The 11,623-nt window shown below is 47.2% G+C and overlaps 1 long non-coding RNA gene across 1 annotated transcript; it reads left to right on the top strand.

Annotated features, from left to right (window-relative positions):
* The first annotated feature begins 6,415 nt into the window (after positions 1–6,415).
* LOC102238625 lies at positions 6,416–7,916 on the top strand. The gene is made up of 4 exons (XR_313200.2): positions 6,416–6,678; positions 6,882–6,917; positions 7,330–7,495; positions 7,713–7,916. It is a non-coding gene; the product is annotated as an uncharacterized LOC102238625 (long non-coding RNA).
* Positions 7,917–11,623: the final 3,707 nt, after the last annotated feature.

Raw genomic sequence — 11,623 nt, 5'->3', positions numbered from 1 at the left:
TTTAACAATCAGTGCCCTCTTTGTCCTTTTTATGGACAATCTCAAAAGAATAGCAACTTAAAGTAATAGCAAATTTAATGCAGAAAGGAGAAGATAAAGCTGTTAGAGCTGGGGAGATAGGGAAATGGGCCTTCCTCCCACACAAGCCCTCCCGAGGGGTTCTTCCTGCCAGCAGTTAGGAGTCCTGAACACCGCCTCTCACCTGGGAGAATCCCAGCCTGCTTCCTGCCAAAAACAGTCTGGAAACACCTACTCTGAAATCAAACACAATTAAAATTCCATGTTATCTCTCAATAAATTACCCTCTGGGGAAATCAAACATCTTAGCAATGACAACATACAGGAAGCCCTTCTCAAAAGCTTGTAAAGGAAAAGGAGTATAAGAGTTCTTTTGGTAACTGGGCCAATTCTCAATGGCCTGTTTTATTCACAGATAGGTAAAGTATAATATAGTCTATGATAATAGAATATCCTAAGTGCAATATAGGAAATATATCTTTTAGCTTCAAGCCATTCAAGTTCTGGTTCTTTAACCTAGTGGTATTAAAATCATTTGGGCCCGGCCAGTGTGGACCAGTGGTTGAGCGTCGACCTATGAATGAGGAAGTCACAGTTCAATTCCGGTCAAGGGCACATGCCTGTGTTGCAGGCCAGATCCCCAGTGTGGGGCACATAGGAGGCAGCCAATTGATGATTCTCATCATTGATGTTTCTGTGTCTCTCTTCCTCTCCCTTCCTCTCTGAAATCAATAAAAATATATTTTTAGAGGGAATAGGGAAACAATAAGGGAGAAAAAGGAGGGAGCCTCACGTACTTCACAGGAGGTTTGAGCTCTGGAGTTGCTATAGTAACCAATCTAAGGGCATAGTGACCAATCAGAGGGGATATCAAGGCATAAAGATCTGCAGCCTTTATAAACCGTAGAGAAAAGGGACTCAATGGGACTCTTTTCCCCTCCCCATGTGGGAATCTGCTTGTTTCTCAATAAATTTCCACCTTTTGCTATACCCAAAAAAATAATAATAATAATAATAATATAATACAATAATAATGTATATATATATATTAAATCATTTGGGAAGGCTAGAAAAAATATGTCCCCCTGGCTGGTGTTGCTCGGTGGTTAGAGTGCCGGTCCGTGCACCAAAGGGTCTTGGGTTCAATTCCTGGTCAAGGGGAAGTACCTGGGTTGCAGGTTCAATCCCCAGCCCTATCAGAGTGTGTGTGGGAGGCAACCAGTCAGATGTTTCTGATGTTTCTCTTTCACATCAATGTTTCTCTCTCTTTCTGTCCCTTCCATTCTCTCTAAAAATTAATGGGAAAAATATCCTTGGATGAGGATTAACAACAACAAAACAAAAAAATATATATGCCAGGCCTTCCCCCAAGTCGATTCTGAACCTCTGCGAGTGAGCATTGTATAGAGTTCAAGTTGCTCAGGTGTTTCTAATGTGCAACCAAAGTTGAGAAAGGCCTGCACAGAGGCTACACCCGGTGTATTTTTAGAGGTGGGGGAGCAGGAAGGCGTCTGCTTCCAGCCGCCCTCGGTGGTAAGGCTCATTGCTGTCAGTGGAGCCTGGAGGCTGGAAAGGCCTTACAAGTGTTGACCCCTGGCAGCAGCAGCAATGAGGGGTTAGGGAAATCTCTAGTAACAGCACCTCCAGCAACATGAGAGAGAGCAGAAGAGAGAATTCCTGAGGCTAGGCCAGTTAAGTTCATGTCTCCCTCATTAGGGCAGTGAACATAAGCCATTGTCTACTTGTACACATAACACATATTGAAAATTTCAAGCAAAATCACTTTGCAACATCAGCCACAGGTGGAAATCTAGTGAATACCACAGGATTCTTGGAAGAGATTTTTTTTAAATTAATTGATTTTTTTTTTTTTTTTAGAGAGGAAGGGAGAGGGATAGAGAGATAGAAACATAGATGAGAGAAAGCATTTATTGGCTGCCTCCTGCACACCCCCTCTGGGGATAGAGCTAACCACTGAGTCACACTGGCAGGCTGGAAGAGATTTTTTTTTCATTGTTTTATATTTTATTGAATCTTTTTTTTATTGTCTAAAGTTTTACATAGATCTCCTTTTTCCCCAATTGACCCCCTCCCCCCCTCCAGCCATTCCCACCCCAGGCAAGCCCCCACCGCCCCAGTGTCTGTGTCCATTGGTTATGCTAATATGGGTGCATACAAGTCCTTTGGTTGCTCTCTAACCCACCCCTCCCCTGCCATTTGTGTCTGGATCTATTCTTGTTCATCAAATTATGTTGATCATTATATCCCACATATGAGTGAGATCATGTGATACTTATCTTTCTCCGACTGGCTTATTTCACTTAGCATAATGCTCTCCAGGTCCATCCACGCTGTTGCAAATGGTTCTGTGTGTGTTCTTAAAGCTGAAGTGAGCCTCTCGTTGGCAGCATACAGTTGGGTCTTCTTTTTTATACATTCAGCCACTGTATGTTGGTTTTTTTTTAAAATTGTTTTATTGCTTAAAGTATTACACAGAGGTATTACAAAGAGTATTACATATGTCTCCTTTTTTTCCCCCTTGACCTTCCCCCGGCCTCCCCTACCCCCCAGTGTCTTGTATCCATTGGTTATGCTTATATGCATGCATACAAGTCCTTCGGTTGATCTCTTACCCTCCCCTCCCGGCCTTCCCGCTGTCGTTTGACAGTCTGTTTGATGCTGTTCTGCCTCTGTATCTATTTTTGCTCATCAGTTTATAATAGTCTTAATTATCCATAAATGAGTGAGATCATGTGGTATTTTTCTTTCATTGACTGGCTTATTTCATTTAGCATAATGCTCTCCAGTTCCATCCATGCTGTTGCAAATGGTAAGAATTCCTGGAAGAGATTTTTTGATGGGAGCCTGAAACCTTGGGGGAAGGTAGGGCAGATAATTGCAGAAGAAAGTTAAGGATATTTCCTGCACTCACAATTGCATTCTTCCAAATTTTACTGTATGCTCACTGTGCCTAAATTATGTGACTCAAAAAGGAGATTGATTCTGTATGCTTCAGAAGCCTCAGTCACCTTTTTTTTTTTTTTTAATATATTTTATTGATTTTTTACAGAGAGGAAGGGAGAGGGATAGAGAGACAGAAACATCGATGAGAGAGAAACATCGATCAGCTGCCTCCTGCACACCTCCTACCGGGGATGTGTCTGCAACCAAGGTACATGCCCTTGGCCGGAATCGAACCTGGGACCATTCAGTCCGCAGGCCGACGCTCTATCCACTGAGCCAAACCGATTAGGGCAGTCACCTTGTTATATGTGGCTTTTGCTCAAAATGTTACCGGACAGGCCCTGGCTAGGTGGCTCAGTTGGTTAGAGCATCATTCTGGTAAGCCAGGGTTTCAAGTTTGATGCCCAGTCAGGGCACATGCAAGAATCAACCAATGAATGCATAACTAGGTGGACAACAAATTGATGTTTCTCTCTCTCTCAAATCAATTTTAAAAAAATGTTACCAGAAGGGGTCTGGGCCCAGGGTGGTTCTGCCTAGGGCCCACTGGTGGTGTGTGGAGTCTTGATTTCCTGTAGGAAAAATTTCACATGAGTCTAGCTGGGGACTGTGAAACAACGGAAGGCCTTAAGGTAGAAAAAGTAATAGGAGTGAGAAGGTCAGAGAAAAGGAGGTTAGCCTGGGATGAGCTGCCACTGCCCATGGCTCTGCTGGTAGCAAGTCTTGTGGTTTCCTTTAGAGTTTAGGAGAAAAACAGCAAAGATACAAGTCCTGGGCATGCTCTAGCGAGAACGTAGTAGATCCTTTGTCTTGAGGCTTTTTATCTTTCTTTAGGTGGCAGGAATTCTAGGGGAGATCTCAGGTGAGGGTCTCAACAGAATATTCATTAGCTTTGCAGGTGTGTCCTAAATATGTTGATTTGTCAAAATGTGTGTAGAGAGGGGCCAGGGTTACTTTCTGATTAGTTTTACTTTTTACTAGAGGCACAATGCATGGATTTGTACACCAGTGGGGTCCCTCAGTGTGGCCTGCGGGGATTGGGCCGAAACTGGCAGTCCAACGCCACCTGCCGCTCTGCCTGCTGCTCCTGCTCATCCTGGCCTCACTGCACCTGCCACTGCCGCTGCTCAGTAGGTTAGCTGCTGCTCTGCTGCGGTCTCTGGGGTGTGGTGGCCAGGATGCAGTGGCCAGCTGCAAGCTGCGGTCTCTGGGTTGTGGCGGCCAGCTGTGAGCCCTGTGTCTGGTGCCTGTTGGTCAGCTGAGCAGCGGTCCTGCAGTGGGAGTGCACTGACCCCCAGGGGGTGGCTCCTGCATTGAGCATCTGCCCCCTGGTGGTCAGTGCACATCATAGTGACCAGTCAAAAGGTTACTTAGGCTTTTATATGTATAGATTATTTATTTCTTTATTTATTTATTTATTTATTTATTTTTAATATATTTTATTGATTTTTTACAGAGAGGAAGGGAGAGGGATAGAGAGTTAGAAACATCGATGAGAGAGAAACATCGATCAGCTGCCTCCTGCACACTCCCTACTGGGTATGTGCCCGCAACCAAGGTACATGCCCTTGACCGGAATCGAACCTGGGACCCTTCAGTCCACAGGCCAACACTCTATCCACTGAGCCAAACCGGTCAGGGCATAGATTATTTATTTTTTAAATAATTTTTTTTTATTGATTTCAGAGAGGAAGGGAGAGGGAGAGAGAGATAGAAACATCAACGATGAGAGAGAATCATCGATCAGCTGCCTCCTGCATGCCCCACACTGGGGAACCAACCTGAAACCTGGGCATGTGCCCTTGACCAGAATCAAACCCGGGACCCTTCAGTCCGAAGGCTGACGCTCTATCCACTGAGCCAAACCAGCTAAGGCAATAAAGACATATTTTAAAAAATTGTTTGGCTTTGTCTAATTATTTTATCTCAGTTTCCCTTATTCCACTTTCCCTAGCTTCTTACTATTCTGCCTTAAAAAGATGCCAACACACATCACCAAAAAACACTTGCATTTATAAATGAGGGGGTATAGAAGGTCTAAGTAGGTGGGATTTGGGATAATGTACAAGTTTATGGATTAAGGGGCAAGAGCAAATGACTAAGGAAGATTGCTGAGAGCAAAGATTGGTGGGAGAATAGGGCCTGGCTGTTGCCACCCACCCCGACTGCGCTACCTTACATAGGGTGCTGTTCAGAGCCTCCTGAACACCCCCACTGTTTTTGGCCAACTCCCATGCTCAGAGTAGGACCTGGAAAAGCAGGGCGGGGAGGAGCTGTTTCCTGGGTAGAGCCTGTTTGCAAGATGAAAAAGTTCTGGAGGTCGGTTACACAACAATGTGAATATACGTTAACACTACTGAAGTGGACACAAAAAAGGTTAGAATGGTTTTTTAAAAAGATGGAATTTTGTATTTTAGTTTTTGTTAATCCTCACCCGAGGATACTTTCTCATTGATTTTGAGAGAGTGGGAGAGGCGTTAGGTCCGCGCCACCAGGAGCCAGGCCAAGAGACGTGCGAGTTTAAGAACTGCTATTGCGTCCGGCTCAGCCGGTGCGGGCTCAGCCCGAGGGGCTGGGTCAGGGCGCCCCGCAGCGGGAGCTGCCTGAACCTCGGAAGGGAACGGGATGGCTGGTGGGCGCACAGCCCAGGCAGAGGGGGGCGCCCCAGTCGGCGGGGGCGTGTATCTGATCTTCTGGAGAGCAGGCCGTTTGCTTCCAGCTATGGGAAAACTTATCACAATATATTCCAGAAAACATGTCCAACAGGAGGGGCCAGGGGTAGTGCATCCTAACAAGGGCGGGGGGGGGGGGCCGACAGAGAAACAGCGCATCGCCTCCCCCACGCCCGGACCGGGGACCGAGCCTGCGCCGCCCTAGACCCGAATCCCACCCGGACCCTTCAGTGCGCAGGCTGACACCACAGACCGGCTAGGGCTCGGATTCTGTATTTAAACATGTGCAGTTTACTGTAGTCAGTTATACCGGAAACGTTTAAGGAAGAAAAAGACATGACGCTAATGTGCCTGGCAGGGCTGTGGGCTCCCGTGGCGCTGCTAATTCAGTGTCTGTGCTCGTGGCGGGTGACAGTCCCTGGGAGTGAGCGGAGCCCACGCTGGGCCCGGAGCGGGAGTCCCGCCCCCCCGGAGGCCCCCAGGAACGCTCGCTGCGCGCGCATCGGCGGCGCGGACTGCCTCCCGCCTGGCCAGTCGGGGCACCTGTGTTTTGTTTTTCAAGTACTGTTCACAAAATATCTCTGAATAGTTGCCCGGGAGAGTGTGAAACATTCACTGATGGCCTCTCTCACTTTATTTTATTCTTGTTTGGACGAACAATGGGAAAATGTCGCAGGTGGAAGCAGGCATCTAAGAGGACAGCTACGGCCGCCAGGCCCCGGCTCACGCCGCCATAAATAGCCCGGCCTCGGCCCCGTCGGCCTTTTTGTCCCGGGACCTGCCTCATCTGTGCGCGGCTCCCGGCAGGTCCTACGGGGCCCTGCGGGGGAGGGGACCGCAGTCCCGGGCTGAGCGGGATGAGTCGCCGTTACAGACGAGAGTGTCTGATGCCTGCGTGACGCCACTGCTTGGAACTGACTCAGCCGGGCATGGGGGCTCGGCTAGAGTCGTCCCGGCCTCCGCTGCCTCACTGGTTTCTTTGTGGGCCCCGGGTCCCCGCGGGCGGGCCTACAGCGCCTGGAGGGTAAGTGGGTGTGCGAGGCGGAATGGCTGCGCTCGCCGGGGTAGGACGGGGATGATGACCCCAGGTGACTCTGAGTGTCTCTCTGACGCCATCACCGCAGCGCGCTGACCGCCTTCCCCGGGGCTGGGTCCCTGGTGCCTGGGGAGAAGTTGGTGGCCGGGAACCCTTATTAACCGCTTACTCCTGTTTCATTTCTCCTTTAGGGGTGTAGGTGTCCCCCGGCGGCATCCTGAGGAAAGGTGAGTGGTAGGTGTGAGAGCTCATTTCATTTGGTGATTTTTCTAGGGACACTTTTTGGTTTACATACTTCGGTGGTGGTTGCTTTTGAAAAATCTGTAACTCCCTATATGTTGTTTCTCCATCACTTTTCCTACATTCTGTGCAGTTCTAACTTATTTCCTACCTCTTTCCTTTCCCATCCTGTGTCTTTGAATGCACTCGATCCCTTCCCAGAATGGCCTTCCCTGATCCAGGTCTCCCTAAGTTGGGAATGATGATTTCTCAGACTAGAGTCTCTGACGCTGGCTCTGAAATGAAAAATTAAGTTCTGACTCGTTTGGGGAACTCTGGATATTTTGTCTCTGAGAAGAGCCCATGGGTGGGTCCTACCTCGGTTTGTCCTCACTGGCTGTTCTGTTTTCATCTTTCTAGCATGAGTTCTGGTAGCCCAGCGAGGGGCAGTGCCCTTTCAGAGATCCGCCCCTGACCTGGTGGACAGCCTGCGTTACTCCTGTTGGAGGGCTGGCATACCTAGGTGGTGAATGGTTCCTGCCACTTCCGGTTATGACAGCCAGGGTCCTCCTCTCTGGCTACTATGGTGAGTCTCTGGTTTTTCTTGCAACCCCAGAGTGGTAGTGATGACCTGGTTGGACTAGAGTCTCTGAGCATTTCTCTGAGGATCTTGGAAACCATCTGACCCACTCACACCATCTCCCTTTCACACCCTGTGGCAGCTTCCCTGCCTGCCCAGCTTGATGTTTTTGATGGCCGTTACCTGTATGGTTCTAATACATGCTTCTTTTGTGAAATTTCAGGGTTTTGCTCACTCAAAGGATGCTATCTGGTGTTGGGCAGATCCTAGGAACTCCCATCTTTCCTGCATTAGCCAGTGTGAGCAGCTGTCAACTGGCCGGAGGAAAATACTGCCTAGAAATTTGGGAACAAATATCAGTAGCTTTCGCTTCTTTAAACAGGTATATGGTTTTATCAAAATGATTCCAATAAAACATTAAAGCAAATGAAGTGGATTCTTTGGTCTCAGTGAAAACAAGATGGTTCAAAAAAGCCTTTTGCCGAGTTGGTTAAAACAGGTTGTTTAGATGCATTTTAAAAGAATATACTGGTGGTTGCAGGGCATGGGGAGTTTAATAGGTTATAGTTTTACAGGATTAATAAAGTTACGGAGAGGGTCGGTAGTGTTGATCTGGAATTGAACCCAGGACCCCCTGGTGTGCAGGCTAATGTTCTAACCACTGTGTAGCACTGGTCAGGGCTTCAGGTGGTAATTTTTAAAAATACTGATTTCAGAGAGGGAGAGAAAGACACATCAATGATTATCTCATTGATCGGCTGCCTCCTGCACGCCCCCTACTAGGGATCTAGCCCACAACCTGGGCATGTGCCCGACACTCAACCACTGAGCCCCAATTCTTACCTGAACATTTCTAGATTGATCCCCACCACTTAAACTGATCAAAGATCTTTTCCATCTGTTATTTTTCTTAGTCACTTTTGCTAGTTTTTCTTGAATTGCCTTGTTACTCCTAGAGGGCAAGGTCACCTCCCATTTGCTATTGTCTGGTCAAGGCTTTCCCTGAGCGTTCAGTCTTAGGCCCCACATTTAGGATTATCCCTGTTTAAAAAGAACATGTTTTCTAAAAGGTGGATTTAATTAGAATCCTTCACTTGGCTCTCTAATGTCCTTAGGGCAAGAACCGTACTAATCTGTACCAGTTAAGGTTACTTTTATAGAGGTAACTGGGATGTTGCTGGGGGTAGAAGAATTGGACTTTTTCCTCCATGGAAATATTTAATTACCATTAAATATTAATGATAGAAGGTCCCAAGCACATGATTCCATTTGGATCTCAGGCCTCATTTTGTATATCTTAGCCACTTTCTGCATGCTTTGGTTCACTTCATTGAATCCCTAAAAATGAACTTTGTCCACTTTATAGCCAAGAAAAGGAAGGCTCCCTGGTGTTAAATAATTTGCTTAAGCCCAGAGATAGGAAGTACCAGGATTCAAATTCCATTGTCCCCCCTGTACCCAACCATCACCCAGCTTCTGAGCATCAGTTTTCCTTTTCCTCCCAATCAGAGGAAACCACCAGCTGAATTGTGGCTTTATCATTCCTTACCTGACTTGAAAAGGTTTCGTTTTGACTTTTAGAGAGGCAGGGAGAAAGAAACATCGGGTCCGTTGCCTCCTGCTTGCTCCCTACTAGAGATGGAGCCTGCAACCCGGGCTTGTGCCCTGACCGGAAATCCCAACTGGCAACTGGTTCACGGGAGGATGGCCAAACCAACTGAGTCACACTGGCCAGGGCTCCTGGCTGTTCTTCATGCTTTTATTCTGCATCCTTGATATAATGCTTGGATTTATATCTTCTTGAGTTTCATAAATATGGATTAATTCTAGTTCTATTGCAACTGTTTTTCATAATCCATTTTTTTTCCATTGTTTTGGTTAATCCTCACTGATGATATTTTTCCATTGATTTTTAGAGAGTGGAAGTGGGGAAAGAGACAGCGATTGGTTGCCTCCTGCATGCACTCAGCCAGGGCTGGGGAACCTGCAACCAAGGTTGCCTTTTTTAGAATCAAACTGGGACCCTCAGTCCACAAGCTGATGCTCTATCCGCTGAGCCAAACTGGCTCGGGCTTATAAGTGCACTTTTTTAGGGTGACTAGCACGTAGGAAGTATAGTGGATGGCTAAGATTCTGGTGTCAGACAACACTTGACTGTAATTTTGGCTAAGTTTACTTAGCTGCTTACAATTTCCTCATTTGTAAATGGATAAAACAGTACCTACCCTTACAGAGTTGTTAAAGATACGTAAATGCGACCTTAACTGGTTTGGCTCTGGATAGAGCATCAGCCTGTGGACTGAAGGGTCCCAGGTTTGATTCCAGTCAAGGGCATGTACCTTGGTTGCGGGCACATCCCCAGTAGGGGGTGTGCAGGAGGCAGCTGATCGATGTTTCTAACTCTACCCCTCTCCCCTCTCTAAAAAATCAATAAACTAAAAAAAAAAAGATACTTAAATGCACGGAAAACAGCGCCTGGCACATAGCAAACCCTATTTAGGTTATTAGCCACAGTCATTTCAAATAGCTATTAACTTCCACAGCCTAGTCAGCACCTTACCCTTCATTAACCCCTGGCTGGCATCTAGATGGTCAACTTATCCCTAGGGTCTGTTGGTTCCATTGCCCTAATTTCTTAGAGTTGATGATTTGAGAAGACCTCCACCCCAAGACACTTTCTCACCCCATCAGGTCCTAGGAGTGGAACAACTTCAGAAGTAAACAATCTTCCCTCCCACCCCACGGAGCAGATCTCCCCGAAGCTCTCCTGGTAGTTACTCAGCAGAGTCTGGCCTAGCTCAGCCACCCAGACAGCGAACCCCCTGGGGCCTGGCCGCCTGTCTCATCCCAGGGATACTCAACAGTTCCCACCCCTCCAGACACCACCCTGCCAGCTGCCCCGGCTAGAACCCTTGGAGTCTGCTGGACTCCTTTTCTTGCACACTGGATCCAATTTACTAGCATGCTGGCACTACCTTGAAAGCACTAGGTTAGACCACTTCTCAGACCCCTGCTACTCCACTCTGCTGGGAGCCACCATCAACTCACCCAGACCGCCCACCTGCATGACCCCAACAGCTCCTAAGGGGCCAGCTGCCCCCCGGGACCCATGGCGGTCTATCTGCACAACAGCCAGAGGGGTTCTTCCAAATCATGACTTGGGTTCTTGTGCCAAAAATCCTAGTGAAAGCCCTTCTTTACAGGGACCATCCACCAAGGGCCTCCTAGTCTAGCTGTTACCTCTGACTTCATCTCTCCACTGAGCACAAAGCCGGGAGCTGGTGGCTGCTCCTGCCTGGGTCCAGGGAGTAGTCTTCCTGCCACTTGGTCAGCCTTGGTCTGTGGGGCGGACCCAAACTTGCACCAAGGAAGCCTGTGAATGTCATTTACTAGGTGTAATGGTTAATAATGCAGATTTTGTAATCAAAGAGAACACGATAATTTCAAGAGAAACATCAAAAGTGCTTTATTCAAAGTAATGTCCATCGCTAGCTAATGTCCATCTTTCAGGTAATTTGTGGATACCGTCCCAATAGAACTTTTCTTGTTTTGAGGCAAACCATTTAGAGACCCAATTTTCCACTTGGTACGTTTTGAAGTGCTGCTCAGAAAGTGTGTGCCATCGATCAGAACAAGTGGTCATCTGAAGGAGCAAGATCTGGTGAATACGGTGGGTGGGTTAATACTTCCCAGGCAAGATCTTTTAACGCAGCGGTTCTCAACCTGTGGGTCGCGACACCTTTTGGGGGTCGAACGACCTTTTCACAGGGGTTGCCTAAGACCATCAGAAAACACATAATTACATATTGTTTTTGTGATTAATCACATGCTTTATGTTCAATTTGTAACAATGAAATTGGGGGTCACCACAACATGAGGAACTGTATTAAAGGGTCGCGGCATTAGGAAGGTTGAGAAGCACTGTTTTAACGTGTCTTTAACTGGTTTTGAAGTGTGTGATGGTGCGTCATCATGAAGCAAAATTACTTTGCCGTGTCTTCTGGCACATTCTGGTCATTTCACGATCAAAGCATGGTTCAAATTGATTATTTGTTGTCGATAGCGATCAGTATTAATGGTTTCACCTGGTTTTAGAAGCTCATAATACACCACACCTTCCTGATCCCACCAAAC

Source organism: Myotis brandtii, unplaced genomic scaffold (assembly GCF_000412655.1).
Source record: "Myotis brandtii unplaced genomic scaffold, ASM41265v1 scaffold130, whole genome shotgun sequence".
Lineage (NCBI taxonomy): Eukaryota > Metazoa > Chordata > Mammalia > Chiroptera > Vespertilionidae > Myotis > Myotis brandtii.
Note: the sequence above shows the minus strand (reverse complement) of the source record. Positions and strands in the feature narration are given on the sequence as shown.